Source organism: Malaya genurostris, chromosome 1, assembly GCF_030247185.1.
Source record: "Malaya genurostris strain Urasoe2022 chromosome 1, Malgen_1.1, whole genome shotgun sequence".
NCBI classification, from domain to species: domain Eukaryota; kingdom Metazoa; phylum Arthropoda; class Insecta; order Diptera; family Culicidae; genus Malaya; species Malaya genurostris.
Genome location: NC_080570.1, coordinates 159,407,153 through 159,431,290, shown reverse-complemented (window position 1 = coordinate 159,431,290; position 24,138 = coordinate 159,407,153). Strand labels below are relative to the sequence as shown.

At 37.1% G+C, this 24,138-nt stretch overlaps 1 protein-coding gene and 1 long non-coding RNA gene across 5 annotated transcripts in view; one reads left to right on the top strand and one right to left on the bottom strand.

Moving 5' to 3' along the window:
* The window catches only part of LOC131426476 (RNA-binding protein MEX3B-like), a 98,465-nt gene that overhangs the window by 15,834 nt on the left and 58,493 nt on the right, over positions 1-24,138 (bottom strand). For 3 of the 4 annotated variants that reach the window (XM_058589236.1, XM_058589238.1, XM_058589237.1), the window contains one exon: positions 18,229-18,755. The gene's annotated coding sequence lies outside the window, so the exon portion shown is untranslated. Of the gene's footprint in view, positions 1-5,143; positions 5,282-18,228; positions 18,756-24,138 lie in introns of those variants that run through there. The other variant, XM_058589239.1, reaches the window with a different exon arrangement.
* On the top strand, positions 4,812-5,360 carry LOC131426479 (uncharacterized). Its single transcript, XR_009229099.1, has 3 exons — positions 4,812-4,972; positions 5,034-5,147; positions 5,222-5,360. It is a non-coding gene; the product is annotated as an uncharacterized LOC131426479 (long non-coding RNA).

Below are 24,138 nucleotides of genomic sequence, written 5' to 3'. Positions count from 1 at the left end.
ATGAACAAGTCAGTATAATTATGACAGATGTATGTTCAGTGCTACTCTACCTACTCTACTCAGTGACAATTTTATCTACATCTGTAAAAATTAATTGGTGTGTTATTTGTTCAGAAATTATAATTAGCAGATTTTGAAGACTGAAGGTTTAAATGCGATAGATTAGAAATAGAACATCGGATGAAACCTGGACTATTGGTTAGAGATGGGCAATTAGTTCGCGAACGGTTCAAAAGAACTAGTTCTTGTGAAAGAATGAATGAGCAATAGTTCTTTTTTCGAGAACGATAGCTCTCCAACAAGAAAGCTTCATCACAAAATCTCGATTTTGAAGTCACTAAGTCACGAATAAGATCAACATTGGAATTGCTAAGATCCACTTTACGAGACACTGCTAACGCATGGGCAGGATAAATTTGATAAAAGACAAATTTCCGTTTACTACTGAACACGATATTACAATATTTGGACGATTTCCTGATCCCAGTTGGTAGATTCGAGTCAATCCTTGAATCGAGGCCATTTTTAATGTCTTCAAATGAGATGAACCGATTCCAACAAGGTCATGCGTCAAATGTCGGAACAGATAGAAATCCGAAAGTGCTATATCTGGGCTGTATGGCGGGTGAGGTAGAACATCCCATTGCAGGGATTGGAGGTATGTTTTGGCATTGCATCTTCATCACAAAATCTCGATTTAAATTTATTTTGGCTCGCTTAACCTATCAAAACTAAGTTCTCGATTAGTCTTCGCACAAACAAACCAACTATGAAAAGAACGAACGAACGGTTTTGGAGAACTAGTTCTGTCAATAAAACTCTGAATCACTGTACGGTTCTTTGAAATGAACTGTTTTGCCCATCTCTACTATTGGTACGATCTGTTCGAAATGTGAATAGTGAAACTGAAATGCGTGAATCCATTTGATACAAACATTGCCTCGAGGCGAGGCTGGTCGATGAAACGGTAACTTCGGAACACGATTTTCTCTGTATACGGAATAAGCCATCGGAGAATTCGATTGAGCTCACTCCTACCTGAGCCCGGTATTAGGATTTTGTTCAGGGCCAGATAAAGGCATAGGCGAAATAGAATTTTGGGAAACGTTTTTCTTTTTATTGATTTTTTCGGTATGGGGTGCGATTTTGGCAAACGGAATTCCTATCGTGTTGAAGGTAGACGTTAAGGATTAAAACCATAAAGATTAATAGGTTTGGGCATAGATTGCGGATAATTCACAACAAACATTGCTTACACCTAATTATGACATAACAACGTGATTGACGTAAGACTGCTGTCGAAAAAGGCAAATCACTTTTAAAATGCACATTTATTTTGGTATATTGTTTTACTAATATACCATCCATTTCAAATAAAATCTCATTAGTTCCTTGTAAAATGCTTTGGATTTTGGAAAGAACTGAAGGTTACGATTTCTCCAACTTTCAACACAGTTCATAATTATTTCCACGAGAAAAATTCTAAAAAAATCGGTGCATATAGTAAATCTGCCACTTGTTTGTGTGCTTCCTCACAGCGCTAACGTACATCACCAAGTGCAAATACTGAACTTGTACGTTATATGTATTAGTGACGATACTTATTCTGATTGGTATTCGATTCTATAAAATCAAATTAATGAATAAGTAAAACGAATTAACTCTTAGCTTGATTCTATGTGGAGACACTGAAAATGGTCAGGAACTAAATAATTTGACCATGACTGCGGATAGTAGCACTCTTATTTATGGCCCTTGGAAATGCTAATTTGTATACTCTTTCTGTTATGTTCATGCTTCACTTTCCATACTTGTTTGAAATGAAAACCGAACTAAGTAGCTCAAAAGGTAAAAATCGTTCGTTTCTCCAGGTGCAGAAGACTTCACTTTCTTCATCCGCCCTGCAGCAGAACTGCTCACAGTGTGGGTTAATTCAATACTGAAGCAATTTTTGTGAAGGGTTTTCCTTTTTACGTGATTTCATTGGTACATTTTGCTAAAATGGGCGATCCTACCGGCTACAAAAAAAGTCCACACTAAGTAAACGAATGTCATACGGAAAAGCGAAGAAATCAGTACGCAATGCTATTTTTACGCAGTTTTTGTATTGAATTGAAATCGACGATAAAAAATGGACATGTTTTTGGAATCTGAATCGAGTGCAAAACCGAATTGTTTTGAGAAAATTTGAATACTATGTGTGCATCTTTAGCCCAACGGAAACAGTTAATATCGCCCGCTATCGCTGGTTTGCGCAACGCAATAATTGAGTGTCCTCGAAGACACGGTAAATCATTCTACCACATGACAACGCTCGTCCGCATTCAGTCAAAGTGATCTAACAAATCATTTATACGCTTGATAGGGAACTTCAATCGTACCCGCTATACTTTCGAGACATGGTAACGTTTAATTATCACTTCTATTCATCGATTGAGCACGCATTTGATCAGCAACACTTCCTCACTTTCGAGGATGTACCCATCAATTTAAAAAAAAAACAGAAACAAATTGTGTTGGAAGCGATTTTTTATTAAATAACGACATTTCAAACTTGCACACGTCGTACATTGGGAACTCGTGTAAAGTAACCTAAAGCCTTACAGAGACGTGAAGTTTAACCAAGTAGAACCAACCAAAAATAGGTAAGTACTAAACTGTAAACAACAGTGTGAAATAACAGCAGAACCAAGTCTCTTCGAGACAACTATTTAATACACAAAAACTCTGAGCAAAATACATCTCGAATTGAAGACAAACACTAGAAAATGTCCTTGGTACAAATGACAGTTTCTCTTTGCTCACTTTCTCTTTCGATTATTACGGTCCTATCGGAAATCCCTCTCTCTAACTATTTACATAGAATAATGACTGAAACCATCAACTTTCGATTTGCAGTTACGAAGTTGTTTGGAAAATACAGAAACATGCCGTAATAATTGAAGGAGAAGTAAACAAAGGAGAACGACAGTGGCATGAAAATCGAAGAAATACCGGACAAGATCTTTGAAGTTTCGAACTGGCAACGAGATGACATTAAGGTCGACTCGCGAGTTGTTTAAACTTTTAGTTAAAATTTGACATTCGAGCATTTTTATCGAGTAGTTGAATTTAAATGATTTTAAGTGGTACAATATTTGCAATAATAACTTCAAGAAAAATTTACTTCGTTCGACAATATATTGAAACTTTTTTGTGGTATTTTTTTTATCGAAATTACATAGAAGAAATTTTTAACAAAGAGCAGAAATTAGATTTTTTTTCTGCAACATTTTTTTCAGTGTCAGAAAATAATTATCGAACTGTCAAAAATAACCATGCTTTCGAGCAGGGTTATTTTCCCACACTGAAAAAAATCTAGAAGAAAAATCCTAATTTCAGACATTTAGTAAAAATTTCTTGTGTGTATTTTCTGTTTATACTTTCAGTCAAAGAAAATGACTCTCAAAAAAGTCTCAATACATTTTCACACGAAGTAAGTTTATCTCAACGTTTTTCTTGCGTTCGCTGTACTGCAATTGATAAATTACTTAATATCATTTTTTTCAGCGCATAATAAACCAAAACAATTTTCTATCCATCAAACTTTGAAATGGGCCGCAGTTTTAGTTAAATTTAACTACTCGATAGGAAATAACTGCTCGACTGTCAAATTTTAACTAAAAGTTGAAATAATTCGCGAGATGGTCCACGGCGTAAGGCTGTGAACTATCTCGAGAATTATTTTAACTTTCAGTTAAAATTTGACAGTCGAGCAGTTATTTTTTTGTTGTCAAAAATAACCCTGCTCGAAAGCATGGTTATTTTTGACAGTTCATTTAACTACTCGACAAAAAATAACTGCGATTGTCAAATTTTAACTCAAAGGTAAAATAACTTGCGAGAGGGTCCACAGCTTAAGAATCCTTCCAGATCGGGACTCGAATATAGTACAAGTGACATGTGAACATTACAACGATGCTTTCCCCTCACATAAGCCATAACAATGGTGGCCCAGCCACGACCCGGGACTGTTTACTTCCGACCGAAAGGTAAGCCGTTTAATTACAGTAACGATAGCAACGGGTTTGACTTGGGCCCGTTGATGAAATCGATGAGTTTTTGACTGTCCTTCAATCAATTAAAGAAATGACCGTACCAAATAAACCATAATCTTCAACCAAAGAATATTAAGGATTGTGCGCTATGGTTAAGAATCTCGTGTACTTATCCCCATATTCAGCTCAATTACAATCAGACTTTAGTTCGGAAGTAATATTGTAATTTCAATCTTCCGGAAAAAGAGACTCTTCGGTTAACTGATTGAAGGTGTTTGTTTAAAAATCACGAAGTTTGATGTATTTTTAAGATATTCATTCTGTCCATATGACCCTAGAAGTTACCGACAAAAGGCTTAACAGCACTACAAATGCAGAAGATATTACCTAGTGTTTTTGACTATAATGTTCAATAAGTTTTCCATGTTTCACGCAAGATTACAGAATTAGTCGAAAACAGGTTCCGGAAAGGAAATTTTGCAATACTTCGGAGTTACCTATTCAACCAAAAATCATTTCTAGATGTTCTGCGACGTAATTTTTTCAAATATCTATTCGTCGAAAATCAAACCACAGAACTGATTTCTCGTAGGCTTGAAGACAAAACCGAGCATCAAAATATAGTTTTTGTATTTATTAGATGTTGCGGGTTGTTTCTCACGTATTTCTGCGTTCAAATTCTGTAACTTCATTTTTCGTAGAAAATGTTTCTCCTCACTTTGGAACCAGAAAAAACACAACAATTTAATCAGCCAGTTCGTTCAGATCGTGTGCGAATACACGTGCTGCAGCAAAACATTATCAACATTAGTAGGCTGGAAACGTTCGCTAGCTGTGACAGTTGCTTGCCTCAGTCTGTTCGGACGTCACGCATATCAATAACAAATTCGGAGATCGCACTAAACTCTGAACATAATCAGTTCAAATTTTCAGTCGTAAGTTGGTATCAAATTTTCATCATTTCAATCAAGCACAGATTCAATCTATATTTTTCAGATTTTTCTAGTTACCAGTGAAACTAAAAAATACGAAGCAAAACCTCTACCGGCAAACTCTCAAACTGTACAAAGACCTCCCGAGAACGGATGATATGCTGGAAGAATTACCTGGGTATCTTTATCCTTTTTCTGTAACAAATTATCCAAGGCTGTTTTTTTTTCAATCTTTTCCTCTGCTCTGACAAGCCGTGCTAATCCACCGTGCAAACTCGTCGAACACCAACGGCGATGCTGATCGCTGACAGATATTCCTTAAAGAAGCTACTGCTGACTAGTTGAACCGAGATACTACTCGCTCATTCTCTCTCTGTCTCACTCACAAAAGGCTCGATTTGCCTGCCAATTCGATTGCTTTTCTTTGTGCTATCGACACTGATCTTCACAATTTGTTGTAATGATTTGAAGTGGAAAAAATAAACTACACAAGTAAAATACGGCCAGTAATCTAATTCCGGGTGTGGTTCGAATCAGGAGCGCATTACCAACGGACGGAACGCAACCTGCTTGCCGGGTTCCTTGGGAAGGAAACGAAACGAATCAAACACTTCCTGTTTCGACGCGCGGATTGAACAACGAAACCGAAGATCAAACACTGCTGATCAGGATCAAAACCAAAACCAGAACGCGTCCGTTCCCGATGAAACACATTTCACTTCTGCTGCCGGTTCGTCGGTCGAGAATCGCAGAAAGGCTCCTTTCGTCACCCCGATGGCGCACGCAACACGGCGCAGTGCGAAAAGGACCGCCTGTCAGCACCCAACGGCGAGAGTGAGCGAGACGGACGCTCGCCGGCAGCTGTTTGTGTGAGAGCATCGAATTGAGCGCAGACCGCTCGGCGAAACATCTGCGGTATCTCAGAAATGCTGAGTCCGCCGAAAGAACAAAAAAGGAGAGGATGTGTGCGATCCCGAGAAGTTTGGAAGACGTTTGGGAAAGGATGTGTTTTAGTTTATTTTAGAGTTTCGGTAATTTAACGTGATTCCAAACGTGGTTTTGAGACAAATCCATTGACACAAGAAATTGTATTCCACAAAGCTTATATGCATATTGATTCTACCGATTAAATAACTCTAGTAAAAAAAATCAAAATATTTGTAAAAATAAATAGTTACTCTGGGTTTTATGTTTGTCAATTACGTTTAATTAGCAACCGAAAAAAAACAACAACCGACAGGCAAATTTTTATTCCATGACCGAGTGAGTTCCAAAGTAACTCACTTCTTTCTTTCTGTGTCGCATCCGGCTTTGACAGAAAAGCTTTGAATCTCTCTCTTTCTCTTGCGTGGCGCTCACTCTCTTTCACTGCTACCGTACGCACATACATGCGCAACCGGAGATGGCAGATGAAAAAACGCGCGCGCAACGACCCGATGAGGCCTCGAGAGGCAAAAGCCCAATCGGATCCACGTAGCAGTGAGCTGGTGGCTTTCTTCGTTTGACGTTATATAAATCTGCGTACTTTTAAATTAAATTTTTCAATTAGCAAGTGTTTCTTCTATGTTTAACATTTCTCAATAAATTGGGCGCTATGTTTCGGAATCCTGTTAACCAAATCTATCCAAAAAATATCCAATTTCATGGAGGATCCCTAGACCCACAACCGCATGAACATCGGATCAAAAGAGATCTGCGATCAGAATATGTTGTGCACAAAACACCAACAACAACACCAACATCGATAGCAGACCACATGTCAATCAGCGAAGCGTTGCGATGTTCAGCAAACGTTGTGATATGCGCGGCTAATGGTTCGAGAAGAGACCGAAAGTACTGCCGTGCTTCGTCTGCTGCTGTGCAGTAAATAATGCAAACGACGTCGTCCTTCGCATAAACGTTGCTTGTGCAATTAGATAAAGCTTGGAAAATAAAGAATACCATGTTTTGAAAACAAACCTTAAAAAAACGGTGCTAAAATCGCAGATAAAATTAAAAGAATTGCTGCATTATATTTTAAATGGAACAAACAGCCGATAGGTTGGAGCTCTGCCCCCAATCGAAGCGTGCCATGGGTTCGCACTGAACCATTACTAATTTGCCTTTTTTTCTCTTGCCAACCCGGAACGATCATCACTGCCCAACGGCTCGATCGAGACTCTTCGGAACTCTAAGACGGTGGGAAAACGGAAATTTACCAGACTGTAGACCGATTAGGGCAAGGCCGGTTTCGTAAATATTTTGATTTGATGATATCAATATTGAACACGTTGCTGTTTCAATGACAGAGTTATTACAGATAGAAATGAATCACTGAAATATTTATAAAAAATATTATTCCTGCATTCAACTGCAAAAAATACCCTCGCTTCTCGCTCAGAACAAGGACAAACCATGCCGAACAATTATCGAACGCAATGTCAGCCTGAATGATCTGGTTTGATTTTTTTTTCAGAATTTGCTTCAGTGATGCCCCGTTTACACTTCTGCTGGCTGCCAGCATGCTGGTGTCAGTGTACTGCCCTCTTAGGAACAAAACGTTCAACGGTGGTCCTTCGTTGGTCTAATACTTTGGATCATTGGACCACAGTTGAACGTTTTTTCCTAAGAGGGCAGTACACTGACACCAGCATGCTGGCAGCCAGCAGAAGTGTAAACGGGGCATGAAGGACCGGAGCTGGAAAGAATGCACTCAAACACAAACACATACATACAAACAGTTTCTCCCTCTTCACACAGTCTGGTTGTTGTAGGGGGTTGCCTGCCACCTTGATTGAGAAAAGCCCAAAACCCAAATCCGATAGGACGGAAGGGAAAACGGTGAAGCAACAAGAAAAGAAAAAAATATATATTAACCTAATGAACAGCATAAACTAAAGGACATTGTTGTACGAGAGAGTGTGTGGATTACACACTGCATATACCGATGGAACCGGTGGTGTGTGGTGCTGAAAAGGAGAGCACACGAAGAAAAAGGTGAACTGTGTAACACGGAGGAAACACGGAACAGCTGAGCTATTGTTGTTGAACCAGAAACGAAGGGAATTTTCGTTTTTTTTTTCGGCGAAACATCTGTCAATCCGCAATTAGGCAGTGAGTACTTGATAAGCGACATGCACTGCACTTCTCAGTAGGCCTTGTCTGGAAGGGCAGCCCCGGGTTGAGACTGACAATTACGACAGTAACAACTATTGGCTCAAGTTTGGCAGTTCTAAAAATGAATATTTCAATAATTTTCGATAGTATCTGAAACGTGTTGACATTTTAGCTAGAATCGACCATCTATCAATAATGAGAGCTCAATTATATCAATATGAGTGTTTCAAATTCGTTCAACGTTTGAAAATTCGACTCAAGAATGATTTTATATCGCTTCGGTTGTACTTACAATTAGTAAGAAAATAATTGAACACAGGGATTTCGCGTTCTCAAATATGTGTGAAAAAGCAATGTTTTATTTTGAGCACAAAAATATACGATTTTGTGTTAAATTCACTCAAACTTTAAAGAAATAATGAAATGACGCAATGTTCGAAATTTACACTCTTGTCACTCGTTTTTGAGTTATGTTCAATAAGTGTGTAGTGATTATAAATCAGTTGTCAAAACCGAAAGGGAAAGTTATTCATTCGCGTTGAATTTTGTTGTCCTTGTTCTCTGAAACAACAGTTGGATTATCAACCTATAGCTTAGAGACAGGAGTACAGAGTCTAACGTCGGAAGAACAGTAAATTCTGGAGTTTAGAAACTAGAATCTAGTACCAAGAGCCTAAAATCTAGAGTCATGAGTTCAGAGCAGTACTGTAGTTGCGGTTAGTCACAGTTAGTCAGTGACTAACCAGTTCATGAAACTACAAATTCTCAGGAACCGAGAAAATTGGTTTTTCGAAAATTTTGATAATGACTGATTCAAGTTATCTAGAAGGGTGAAAAGGCAATCGTATACCTACTGAGGGCGCAAATCATTATTTATTTTCAAGCTAAATTAATAACATGTAGAAAAAAATTGAAAGGGCGCCATAAGAATGATTTCAGGGCACAGAATCACGGTGTGAGAATTGAAAAGGGTGCCCTTATAATTGATTCCAGGGCGCAGGGTGGAAGTGGAATCATTCGTGTAGAACTGGCTTCTTGCGAATCATCCGCATTTACCAATAAACCAGGAGTACCACAGGGTAGTAATCTGAGTCCCCTGCTTTTTATACTCTTTTTTAATGATGTAGCTTCCGTTTTGGGTACTGGATGTAAACTGATATTTGCTGACGATCTCAAACACTAGTTGGTAGTGAATTCGACCGAAGACTGCGTTCGATTACAAACTCTATTGAATAGCTACGTGGATTGGTGTCGAACAAATCAGCTGACCATCAGCATCGCTAAATGCGCCGTGATGACATTTCACAGGAAGAGCGATCCGTTCATCTTCAGTTACAGCAGTTATGGTATACCATTACGTAGAGTCAATGAAATCAGTGATCTCGGCATTATATTGGACTACAAATAGAGTTTTAGTTCCCACATGACTCCTATAACTAAAAAAGCGAATCGACTGCTGGGATTCATATCTAAAATATTCCGAGACTTTACTGATCCATATTGCTTGAAATCTCTTTATTGCACCTTAGTTCGGCCCATTCTTGAGCTTGCATCGCCAGTTTGGAATCCGTATCAGTTAGTTTGGTGCCTGAAACTGGAAAGAGATTAATTCTCAGGAATCTACCATGACGTGACCCGCAGAATCTACCGCCATGTCAAGATCGTTTTCAGCTACTAAATCTTGAATCAATGGAACGTGGTCGTCAACTTTCAACGTTCAACAAGCTTAAACAGTCGCGAAAATTCTGAATGGTGAAATTAATGCACTTGAACTGCTATCCCGTTTGGATCTTTGAGCCACTAGAAGAACTCGCGATGTATCGTTATTATCAACGAGGTTTCATCGGACATGTTATGAATATCACGAACCAGTCTCTTCAATGATACGTACTTTTTCACGATATCTAAAGACTGTCCAGAAAGTATGGACGCAACCAAAACCCGCTGCCATTTCGCAATGGTTCAGAATCTGTCAATTTTTATGGCTGCGTCCTGTTGTTTACACTCTTCTCTAACCACGTGTGCAGTTGTTTATTCGTTTTCATTAGTTTGTTTCGAAATGCGTGCAATTTCAGCAACACAACGTCGAAAAATTGTGTACAAATGGTGCACAGAACGCGGACTGTCACTGAGAAAGATAGCAAAAATGGAAGGAGTAAGTGAAAAAGCCGTGCGAAATACAATCAGGAAGTTCGGTGGGGATAACACCTTTGAGGATAAACCGAAAACGGGTCGAAAAAAAGGTCCTGCTAACCCTCGGTTGGATAAACGTATACTGAAGGCGTTCGAGCAAAAGAAGCAGGCTTCAGTTCGAAATGTGGCCAAAAAAGTGGGCACTTCGAAGTCAAATGTTCTTCGAACCTATAAGAAGCAAATTAGATTACAAATCCTTGCCGTGACCACAATATTGTACGGTGCGAGAAGGGCAAGTGTTAAACCTGTCCGAGACATCGATTGAAGTCGAAAAATTTAGCAAGAAAGCTATTGTCTGGCAAGCAATTTGTAGCTGCGGTAAGATTTCGAAATTCTTCATCACCACTGCTTCAATGAACAGCGAAATATACATCAAGGAATGTTTACAAAAACGACTTCTACCCATGATTCGAAGCCACAAGGATCCTATTGTCTTCTGGCCAGATTTTGCTTCTTGCCACTACTCGAAATCAACGGTAGAATGGTATACTACCAAAAATGTTACTTCCGTCCCAAAAGACATGAATCCACTAAATTGCCCACAACTTTGACCAATTGAGAAATTTTGGGCATTAACGAAGGCACATTTTAGGAAACATGTCTCGGCAGCCGAAACCATTCAACAGTTCGAAAAAAATTGGAAAAAAGGGTCAAAATTTGTCGCCAAGAAGTCTGTACGGAATTTAATGAGGAACGTTTTTATGATTACTTGCATCTTTTCTTAAAATTTGGCCTCGTTTAGTGGAAGGTCGATATAGTAGAGATAATTGTCACAAGCATTCAAATAATGGCAATTTCATAGGTATTTCCCAATTTCCTCTATGGATCTGAGATGGGACTTTATGAGATTTTATCATTTCTATTAAATACCGACTCGATACATAGTGAGATCAGTGCGGTAAAATTTCATTTTCAATCAAATAATATCAGATGAAAATGAAATTTATGGCCACTGACCGTCAGCATGTTCCTACTAATTCATTTGACTTTTGCTGCCATTTTCAAGTAAAGCTCCCAGAACTCGGCGTCAGTTGAGTAATCGTACCTAGTCATTTGAATTGGCTCAGTTTCAAGTGCCAAATAGTCTAGCTGCTTCATTGTCTTCACTGTTGGTAGTGAGCAAGTACGAATGAATAGAATTAAAGTATTAAAAATGAAAACTGAAGAAGGAAACTATTAGTTTATGTATATTCTGTGAATGATATTTCAGCTATCTAATTTGTCTTCACCTATTATCTTGAACCAATTCGAATGTTTACATGAACCTCATTTGAAGGCCGCTCTCACACTATTGAAAGAGATATCAACTGACGGTGGTAAAACTGAGCTTCGATTGGAAGAGAAACGAGTGAAGAACGGAATGCTGCCCGTTAGGTACGTTAGCGAACGTTGTGTGTGTGCCAGAAGGTGAAGTTTACTGCAGTAGGGTGATCGTCAATGTGTTCCACATTCATTCAGTTTCGATTGAATTGAATGAATTTTTACTGCACTGAGTGAGATACAATATTTCGACAACATTCACAAAAGCATTGAATTCATTTGTGAAGAAGAAAATAATAGCAGCTTACCTTTCTTACTAAGAAATTCTTAGAAAATCTCATATATAGGAAGCCAATCCATACGAAAAGTATTTTAGGTTATACCTCTAATCATTCCCATCAGGCTAACATGACAGCTTTTCATCATATAATTAATTAACCTTAACCTTAACGACAATCTTTGATATTGGAAAAATAGGTTTACTGTTGAAAAAACCTGCTTTAATCCACCTAGTGGTGTAATTATGCCTTTCTCATATTACTCAATATAACAATATGACTATGGAATTCGCTTTGACGGAAACAGGAAAGTTCTAAAAAAAAATCCTACTTACCATGTGGTTCGGGAGCCGGAAGTAGTATCCACAACAAATTCAGGAACTTATCATAAAATAACTAAGATTTTTATCAACCGCAGCACCATCTTTTACCGAAACCACACACCAGTAGCAGACATTCGTATCCGTTTCGATTTCTTTATAGCGTGTATGAAATAGAACAAAGCACGCATTGTTTGTGTTAAGAAGAAAGTAAGTGACAATATTTTCCTTTTTTTTTTTGGTGCATATCACCCTGTAATTCCGGAGCCGAAAGCCGGATCGGGATAAAATTTAACATAAGTCTATGGGACCATAAGACCTTTCATTTGAATCTAAGTTTGTGAAAATCGGTTCAGCCATCTTTGAGAAAATTGAGTGACATTATGTGATCTCGACGAACTGTATCGAATGGTATATGACATTAGGCCTCCGTTCAAAAGTCAATTTTCACATTGAAGAGCAAGGCAAGAACAATCACTTACTACTTTAACTCAACCATCAGAAAATTTAAAAAGAATTTCCATAGGAACCTGCCATGATATTGCACATCCGCTCAAACAAAACTATAAAAGTTTTGGTCTGGATTTAGTAGGATCTACAAAAGACCATCAAGATAATTTGAAAAAATCCGGAACATATAAATAAAGTTTCAAAGCGCATCTCGGAGAAATTTCGATAGCCTCTATAGAGTTCATTAAGGATGCCATTCAAAGTTAAAAGCATGTGAACAAGCTTTGTTAGAAGATTATGAACTTCCAACGAATCACATAAAAGTTTTCAGTTAAATTTCTCACCCATGGAAACTAAACGTAGCTGAAAGTTTAGAAATAGGAGTATATAATTTACTACCAAAATATAAAGAAAACGATCCACTTTCTTGCTAAAATAATTATTTTCTTCTGCATTTGATGTGATATTCGTATTTATCGATTACTCAATTTGCTTAGTATTGGTCGTCTTGCCAGTTGAAAATTCAAAATCGGAAACAGGTGAATATTCCTATGATATAGAACAGTATACTGAAATCAGAAAGAGATATAGAATACAGAAATTGATAACGAAACTTTTTCTCAGTTTGATGTTACTGCCAAATAACGAGAACAAAATTGAAACGCATAATCAATTATTGATTTGCGCTGACATTACTGAAAACAAATACACCGCGATAAAAGGCTAAAAATAGAATGGTCAAAACATCCCCAGGAATTTATATTTTAGCGTGTCGTTTGTGGAATTATGTCACCTGTAAAATTCATGATATTTTTTATTCTGTGAATCGTTTTCACTTGAAGCCGAAATTATCTTACATTTTATAGCACTTGAAGTTTAGGCACGATCTATAAGCAGCGCACAGATAAAAATATTTTGTGAATTTACATTTATTTTCATGCACATATTTGGAGCAAGCAATTAAATGGAAAGTTACATTACAAAACTAAGCGGTTTGTAAATATACAGTCTTGTTCAATGAAAAACTAAATGAATCTTAATGTAATTTTACATCAATCATAGTTTCAAATCAGATTTTCGTTTCAACTGATGTCTATTTCATAGTACTATCGGTTTACAGGTCGTGTAAGTTTCATCCTTTTTTTCTGTGCGGTGCCAGCCCTACGGATTTAATTACTGCCTTTTCTACGGATCTACAGACATTATTTCTCCAGAAATCTACAGATTTATAAATAGTTCTTTATGTATCAATGGAAAATAATTAAATATTGTTACATTATCCTGCAAAATTTTTAGGATAGCCAATCAGAAGGGCAATCATACATCTATTCGCCACCGTTCGCTTCGCGTTGTGAGTCAGCAATTATAGCTTAGTACTCCAAGCTGGTAATTTTATGTACATATACGAGTATAAGTACACTTGAAACCAAATCTACAGATTTGACCTCAGAGAAAAGTCTATAAGAGTGCTGGAGATTGACAGGTAAATGGTTGTCAGATCGCTCGGAATTGTAAAAAATCGAGTAAGCGTGAATCAAAAATTTTGGGTTTGATTGATTCCGCAAATTTCCTTAAAAAAATTAAAAACTATGCGAAATATGCCAAATCTGTTGTAAACTCGGAAGTCTCATCATCCTCGGTCCAACCCTGCTGAATTACTGATTGCAGAAAAAGGACGAAGTAGGCTGAGAGTCACTCAGTCAGTTATTTAAAACAAACGTTGTATCACCATGGATATCAGTTTGTGTTATTTTCATGACCACGTTTTGTTTGCTTTTTCCTAAACGAATCGAAGTGTTTAATATGCTCTGATTACAACGAGCTGAAACGAGTGAAATTTGAAAGTGACTTCATAACCTTTCTGTATGAAAGTAAAACGATCAGACCAACCGCCAAAGCACATGGCCGTTGCTGAGGCGGTTGCATATATAACCCAATTACGAGGATCCGATAAGACGAATACTGAAAACGAGAGACCTCTGAAGAAAAAAAAAAAGGACTCATCATCCTTTGCGCGGTCGATTGACTTCCGATCTGCAGCCGTTCCACCACACAAGAAAAAAACGAACGACAGATGAGCGAAAGGTGTATGCAGTGCATTTCCTTTCTTCGGGGTCATTGTTGTCGTTTGCCTACGTTTCGTTTCTGTTTCGTCCCTTCAAGCTCAACATCGGTTCCAACGGCAGCAGCTGTTCTCAGATGGGTCCCTAGAAACCATGTGCACTTCCTTCACCGCGACCGGGTGGGAAATGGGTATGTGTAAGTGAAGGAAAAAAAAGTGTTCAGCCGTCGAACATCATCGCATGTAAGTCGAATTTACAACAATTTCACAGCTCCTCGTATGGCGTAATTGAACAGCAGCTGTGCTGCTGCTGTCCTGAAGATTGTTATTATTACGTTTTTTTTTTGTTATTCGTCTTCGGGGTCCTTGCCGCCACGCAGGTAACAGCACACGAAGGCTGCCTCGACTGCGTAACAGCACCGAAAAACAAACTGTCATATCGACAGCTGATTCGAGCGGCGTGCCGCCACAACTTAAAATGATAATCAATAAACTGAATTTCTGTTGTTGTACTTTGACCTAGAAAAAAAAACCAGCTTACCATATTCAGTGAAAAACTAGAGATCGTGTTTAATGTTGAATGACTGGTGATTAAAACTTACAACCACTGTTTAATTCTTGAAGGATTCCAAGTGATATCCAAAACAGTATATTGACATAGTCCTACGTCAACATGCTTTAACGAGTGTCTAATATTTTGTCACATCGTCGACGATAGGTCGAGCGCAGTAATTCAATTAACGATGAGTTAGACGAACTTGAACCTTTGGGAGAACTCTCGACAAATTAAATTCCATGTTTACCAACGCAGAACTGACATACGCACAAATGCGAGCTGAGAATACAGCCGATGAACTTTCTATTTATTTTTCGAGCTGCACGCTGATAAATAATCAACAGCCAGCCATCATGGTGGAGTTAGTTTACAACTAATAAATTAGCACTGCAAAACATGCCAACGCGAAAGTTCTATAAAACTCTGTTGCTGATAGGGGAAACCGGGGCTAGTTGGCCGAGTTTTGCTTTCGGAATTTCTGTACTCTTTCTGGTTAGACTTTTTGATAGGAGAGTTAGCATCACTGGGAGTGCGATGCGGTGTCGTGGTGCTGCTCTCGAAAAAGTATAATTTCAATGTGTTGTTTGATATGTATAGTTAAAAATTCGGTTGAAATAGTTATTTTGAGTGATAGAGCAGGTGTGGCAAGTGTGTGTTTAGTAGTGAGAGTGCTATTTATTGAATAATATTGTTCCGCGAATCTAAAGATGATCAAGCGGCGAGAACTGAGAATTTACCGCCCCAAAATTCAACGATGTTAACCTGTTAACCGATCGAAGCGCCGTCTGCATGTCATTGTCGGTCAGCCGAGTTTGAGAAAATATGTATATGTAAAACACATCAAATCCCCTTAATTTTTAGTCTTTTTAACTATTCTGGACCTAGTTTTGGCAGCATTGATAAACTTTTTCAGCTTCACTTCTACCTTTTCCTTCCCCAGCGTACGCACTTATGTTTGGTTTCATTTTTCCCTCCTCCAATGCTTTTTTTTATTGGAAAATCGGTTAAATTTTGGATCAATTCACGATTTACGCCCGTGATGTGACGCTCGTTCGAACCAGTTCGCTCACTCGCCTTGGGAAGTCTGTCATTTTCAGGATGGCTGATCATCGTGCCTCGGTCTCCCCTGTTCTAAGCAACTCATTCAAACGTTGGAAGCTGATGGAAATATGTCAAGGTCATTTCGTCATTGATAAAGTATGTCTCACTCATTAATGGAAAATACTTTCCTTCCAGATTGAATTATTGTTTGGTTAATAAATTCTCACGTACACTATGAACTGGCAGAAACCATACTACTGGGGCCAAAAGACAGATGTTTTGAGATGCCGCTGAGAAAACGATGAACTCTGAAGCTTGCTAAACCAAATGAACTCTCTTTCAAGTTATATAAGGATCCGAAGCTGAAGGTAGAAAGTACAGCCATAAAAGCGGTTGCTCAGATGAATGACTAGTGAGGTAAATTCGCAAAAACGGCCTACGAGGCCCATTCAACCAAATTGTCGTTTTGGTGAAACAAAAAATCCGCTCAAAATTTACTGAGTCATATCTTCTCCTTCAGTTCATATTTCTGATTCTATTTGTGAATTGATGCGCTTCTTTGAGTTTTGATGATTATCTGTCAATCATGTAATGAAACGAGAAATTCAAACTTTGGAAGACCGAAACGAAAAACAAAAATCTTTAAGGCTTCATTTTTCAGACAGCGGGAGCTTGCGAATTTGATAGATTTTTCATATCAGTCAAAAGTACCATTCTGACACTAATCTAGTATCCACGTTCGGAAACGCAACAGTGAATATGTCACAGCCTACTGTTCCGTGACAAGAAAAAAAACCATTGGTAAATCGTTTCAGTTTGAATTCAAACAGTCAATAAAATACCATTAAACTACAATAAAACACTTCCCAACTAAACGAAATGGTCAAATTTGTAAGGAAATGAAAATAAAAATGTACGATCGTAATATTTTTTTTACATATTCGGTCGTACAACTTTGGCACCTTGCTTACCCCGTCTGACAAGCCTGTGATGAACAGCTGCTCGTGACAAGCCTCGTCTGGAATCGTAAAGTTGGTGTGAATAAGGGGGAAATTACTCGTTTCTTTTATGTGTTTTTTTTTCTAAGCCTACCGACAGTGGAGTGTTGCTTTGGATAGAACAACTAACTTCCGTGACGAATAATTAATTTTTCTGAACCAAACATTAAATCTGAGCTTGATTATTACAAGCATCTGATCAAAACAGCCGAATTCAATAAAAACTCATTTTCCGTAGAGCGAAAATCACAAGTGAATGACACCCGGCAGGCTTATCTAATACCCACCTAGAACGCGACCAAATGTCATTGACTCGTGGTCTACATTTATTACGGCAGTTAGCATTCAGCTCCACCACCCTTTCCTTGGACGTCATCGTCGTCGTCGTCGTCGTCGTCGTCGAGAGCCGCCTGACAGAATTCTTCTGAAACTCATTTTCGCGATATGCGCGCATATGTTTTGATAAACCTGGCACTGGCACTGGTTTGCCGTTCGGCCGTTTTTCTGTCTCCCCTTGAAAAGTCAAACGCAGAAACAAAACCCAAAGCAGGCTGCGTTTTCTACAAAGGTACCACCTTTATGCAACCCGGTAACTATGAGGAAAACGTTGTTTTCGTTTTCGAAGCAGTTGGTTTGTTGTTTTGTTCTCTCTCCGCGCCTTGCCTGACGCGGTGCGGTGCGTGTAGAGTGTACGGATCGCACCGAAACCCTAACCGCTATTGCAATTTTCGTTTTTGCCTAGAAATGTGCTAAATTTAAATTTTTGTCTAAATCCGCAAGCAAATGTCATCCGATTGCACTGCTGCTGCTGCTGCTCGATGCAGGCATTTTGGATCTTCTAGACGACGTTGGGATTTTATGATCAACTGCTCGTTTTTTTTTCTTGTATCAACTGTCAGACGGTGACAGTTGACTGAATAGTCAATAATTTGATGGGTTTATTAAAAACTTAGCAACATGCAGAAACAGAACACAGAGCGCAAGATGGAATTGATTTTCACTCACCGTTTTCCCGTTGATTATTAGATTCGTGTTACAAACTCCGGTCACTTTGTCCGGCTGCTTCGTGCGTTGACACTCGAAAATTCCGCTAGATTTAGAAGGTGAAGTTGTTTCCTGTTTTCATCCGTACTCCTGCTATATAGTTTGAAAAGGTATGTCTTGTTGTTCGGAAGCGCTTCCGTCACTCACGTTCCACCGGCTTGTTTATGTGCGTTGTTCCTTTGTTTTTTTTTTGTTATTTACTTTACACGAAATAAAACGATATCTAACTTGGTAGTTTACTGCTTAGCGGTAGGGTTTTTTTGCTTCCTCCATGAAGAAATTTTGGTTTTTGTTTTAAATTTGACTAAGTTCGGTATGAATATTTTGTCTAAAGATTGAGTTCTTTTTTTTTAATTATTATTTTGATTTATTCGTTACAAAAAATGTTGCGCAGTCATGGGTTCTAGGTGATGCGACGAGTTTGATGTGTCTATTTATATTATTCAAGGAAAAATGCCTAATTATTTCACGAAAGATGATGAGATGCGCTGTTGATAGAGAAAAGATAAAAAAACGGAAAATTACAATGCCGAAAATTTTGACAACTTTTGGGGTTTTTGGCTTTTAGTGTGTATGTTGATTCTGTTACCGAATCGATTATCAATAAATCGGAGATAAAATTCTAATTCAAATGTATTTTAATTGGTCAAAATTAGAGTGCCCTAAACCAGAGTGATGAATGCTTGGAGCGTTTGGAATGACAGCTTTGTTCCAAACGAGCAAACGACCTGTCAAATACAATTCGTTTTGAATTGTTGCCAGTATTACGGATGAGATGTCACTTAGGTTATAGGCCCTCTAGTAAAAATGTTTAAATACACGCAAACATATCTGTCAGATGTGGCAAAGCCCCCAGCCAAGCCTGCGGTCGCCTTGCTTTATTCAATTGATTCAATATTTTCCATGAAATGACCTTCGCAGAATTCACCCAATCATCGAGATGGCATTCGAAAAATTCAGCTTATCAGTGGCTTAATGATGTTCAAACAAATTACACGATCCGCAAAATGATATTCGAAAAGTTCAACCAATAAGCGAAATGACACTTGAAGTATTCCATCGATAGGAAACAAGAAACTCGAAGCTATATACCAACCACTGAGATGATATTTTAGGAATTTTCCTATTCAGCGGAATGACATTCGAAACATTTAACCAATCAACGAAATTGTTGAAACTGAAATAGTTTACCCAACTGATGAAATGTCATTCAAAACTTTTCAGCGATCGGTGAAATGTCATTTTATTAATTTCCCTAACCGTTGTCTTTCTTCAAACTAACATTATCGAAAGAATGACATTCGAAGTATTTAATTAATCGGTGAATTATCATTCGAAAAAAAATATCGATCGGTTAGTTAAATGATATAACGCCCGCTTTCGAATAATTTACCTGATCGGTAAAATAATAATCGCAAAATTTTCCCGATTTGCAACATTTCAGTCTAAGAATTCACTCGATCGACGAAAAGACTATCGGAAAAATTACTCAATCATTCGAACATTTTTGCCATTGGCGAAACGATATTCGGAAAATTCTGCTAATCGGTAAAATGACATTCGAAGAATTTGTCCAATTAGCAAAACATTTGAATCAGCAAAACAATTCAAAGTGAATCAACAAAATGACAGATCATTCGGCAAATTTTAACAACCTTCAAAAAGACATTCGAAAATTTTTTCCACTGGCGAAATGATATTCAAGAAAATTCGCTAATCAATTAAATGACATCCGAAAAATTTTCCCAATCAGCATCACATTTGAAATGAAATAACCGGTCGGAAAAGTTACATTCAAGTAATTAAGTTAATCGATAAAATGACATTCCATTCGCCAAATTTGAACAATCGGTTATTCGGAAAATTTTGCCTCTAACGAAATGACATTCGGAAAGATCGGCTATTCAATGAAATGACATTTTAAAAGTTGGATTATTTTTAACAACCGGCAAAATGACATTCGCAAATTTTTGCCATTGTCGAAACGACATACGTAAAATTCTGCTAATCGGTAAAACGACATTCGAAGAATTAGTTCAATCAGCAAATCGTTTAAATTGCCGGCCAAAAAAATTACATTAAAGTAATTAAGTCAATCGACAAAATGGCACTCCATTCGGCAAATTTTAACAACCGACAAATTTACATTCGGAAAAATGTGTAATAGATGACATTCGAAAATGTTGCCCTATCAGCATCACATTTGAAATGAAAAAATACATTAAAGTTATTGAGTCAATCGTCAACATGATGTTCCATTCGGCTGAATGAATTTCGAAAAATTTTGCCGCTGGCGAAATGACATTCGAAAAAAAACTGCTAATCGATGAAATGGCATTCGAAACATAATTGGGCTAATCAGCATCACATTTAAAATAAATTTACTGATCGGAAAAATTACATTAAAGTTATTAGGTTAACCGACAAAATGACATTCCATTCGGCAAATTTTAATAAATGGCCAAATGAAATTCGAAATTTACCACTGGTAAAATGACATTTAAAGAATTGGTCCAGTCTGTATCACATTTGAAATCAAATTATCAGTCGGAAGAATTACCAGTAAAAATGAAGTTCATCTAACATTAAGTCATTACAAATGAGATTTTCCGTTATTTGAAAAACTAGGTCTTTATGAATTACATCGTATGAGGGATTAAGTCACCTGTAAAATTCAAATTTTTTTTTGAGTGCACCATCACATTTGGGAATAAAATTAGCGGTCGGCAAAGTTACATTAAAGTAATTGCGTCAATCAATAAAATGACATTCCATTTACCAAATTTAAACAATCGGTAAAATGATATTCGGAAAAAAATTGCCGATGGCAAAATGACATTCGGGAAATCATGCTAATCGATTAAATGACATTCAAAGATTTTTCCCAGTCAGCATAACATTTGAAACGGAATTGCCGGTCAGGAAAATTGTATTAAAGTAAATGCGTCAATCGTCAAAATGATATTCCATTTTGCGAAGTTGAACGACTGGCAAAATGACATTCGAAATAATCTGCTTATCGGTGAAATGACATTCGAATGATTGGCACAATCAGCATCACCCTTGAAATGAAATTACCGGCAAGAAAAATTACAATCCGCAAAATGTCACTCCATTCGGTAAATTTTAATCGGCAAAATGACACAAATTTCTTTGCCAATCGGTTCGAAAAATTTTCCCAATCAGCATTCCTTTCGGCAAATTTTGACAACCGTCAAAATGGCAATCGAACAATTTTGCCACTGGCGAAATGACATACGGAAAATTCTGCAAATCGGTAAAATGACATTCGAAGAATTAGTTCAATCAGCGCAACGTTTGAAATTAAATTGCCGGCCGGAAAAATTACATTAAAGTAATTAAGTCAATCGACAAAATGACACTCCATTCGGAAAATTTTAACAACCGATGAAATTACATTCGGAAAAATCTGTAATAGATGACATTCGACAATGTTGCCCTATCAGTATCACATTTGAAATTAAGTTGCCAGTCGGAAAAATTACATTAAAGAAAATAAGTCAATCGGCAAAATGATATTCCTTTCGGAAAATTTTAACAAACGTCAAAAAGAATTTCGAAAAATTTTGCCGCTGGCGAAATGACATTCGGAAAAATCTGCTAATCGGTGAAAATGACATTCGAATAATTTTCTAATCAGCATCACATTTGAAATGGAATTAGCGGTCGGTAAAATTACACCGAAGTAATGAAGTCAACCGTCAGAGTGACATTCTATTCGGCAAATTTTAACAACAGGCAAAATGACATTCGGGATATTCTGCTAATCGATGAATTACCGGTCGAAAAAATTACATTGATGTAATTAAGTCAATCGATAAAATGACATTTCATTTGGCAAATTTAAACAATCGGTAAAATTATATTCGAAAAATTTAGTTACTGGTGAAATGACATTCAAGTAAATCAGCATCACATTTGTAATGAAATTACCGGTCGGAAAAATTATATTAAAACAATTAGGTCAATCGATAAACTGACATTCAATTCGGCAAATTTTAACAACCGCGAAAATGATATTCGGAAAAATCTGTAATAGATGAAAAGAAATTCGAAAAATTTACCCAATCAGCAGCACATTTGAAATTAAACTGCCAGTCGGAAAAATTACATTAAAATAACTAAGTCGATCGGCAAAATTACATTCCTTTCGGCAAATGTTAACAACGGCCAAAAAGAAAATCGAAAAATTTTGCCACTGGCGAAATCACATTCGGAAAAATACGCTAATCGGTAAAATGACATTCGAAGAATTAGCTCAATCAGCAAAACGTTTGAAATTAAATTGCTGGCCGAAAAAATTACATTAAAGTAATTAAGTCAATCGACAAAATGACACTCCATTCGGCCAAATTTTGACAACCGGCAAAATGAATTTCGAAAAATCTGCTAATCAGTGAAAATGACATTCGAAGAATTTTCCAATCAGCATCACATTTGAAATGGAATTAGCGGTCGGTAAAATTACATTAAAGTAATGTAGTCAACCGTCATAGTGACATTCTATTCGGCAAATTTTACCAGCAGGCAAAATGACATTTGGAAATTCCTGTTAATCGATGAAATAACATTCGATGAAATTTTCCCAGTTAGCATCACAATTCAAATGAAATTGTTAGTCAGAGAAATTACATTAAAGTAATGGAGTCAATCGACAAAATGACATACCATTCGGCAATTTTTAAAAACTAGAAAAATGACTATTTTTAATAACTAGAAAAATGACATTCGAGATATTCTGCTAATCGAAGAATTACCGGTCGAAAAAATTACATTGATGTAATTAAGTCAATCGATAAATGACATAAAATGAAATAATTAGGTCAATCGATAAACTGACATTCAATTCGGCAAATTTTAACCCAATCAGCAGCACATTTGAAATTAAACTGCCAGTCGGAAAAATTACATTAAAATAACTAAGTCGATCGGCAAAATAACATTCCTTTCGGCAAATGTTAACAACCGCCAAAAAGAAAATCGAAAAATTTTGCCACTGGCAAAATGACATTCGGAAAAATCTACTAATCGGTAAAATGACATTCGAAGAATTGGAACAATCAGCATCACATTCGGAATGAAATTACCGGTAGGAAACATTATATTAACGTGATGAAGTCAATCCACAAAATGATATTGTTTTCGGCAAATTTTAACAACCGGTAAAATGACATTCGGCAACTTTTGACAATGGCGAAATTTGGAAAAATCAGCTAATCGGTAAAATGATATTCGAAGAATTTGTCCAATCAGCAAAACGTTTGAAATTAAATTACCGGCTGGAAAACTTACATTGAAGTATTTAGGTCAATCGACAAAAGGATACTCCATTCAGAAGATTCTAATACCAACGAAACGAAATTCGAAAAAAATGTCCTATCGGTTATACATTTTAAAAATTCACCCACTCTGCAAAATGATATTTGAAAAGTTATTGGAAACCTAATCTGAATTCAAAAACCGCGAAATGGCATTTCTGTATAAAATGTTCAAAACGACGAATGTAACAATGAGAGATTCTCTTTGTTTACTTTCTCTTTCGATTATTGCGAAACATTCCTGCTTTTTTCGGTAATTTCTTCAGTGCAGATTAAAAGATGATAGCTTTAGTTATTATTATCGGTAAATAATTGGAGAGAAGGATTGCTAAGAGTACCGTAATAATCGAAAGAGAAAGTAAACAAAGAGAATCTCTCATTTTTACATTCGTCGTTTTGAACATTTTATACAGATTTGAAGAATTTGGGCACACTGCGTTAACTCTAAGATGCCGAGGGCATTTTATTAATTTACTTAATACTAGTTAATTTTACTAATTGTAATGTCTGTTTAGTTCTTGAAGGAATCAGC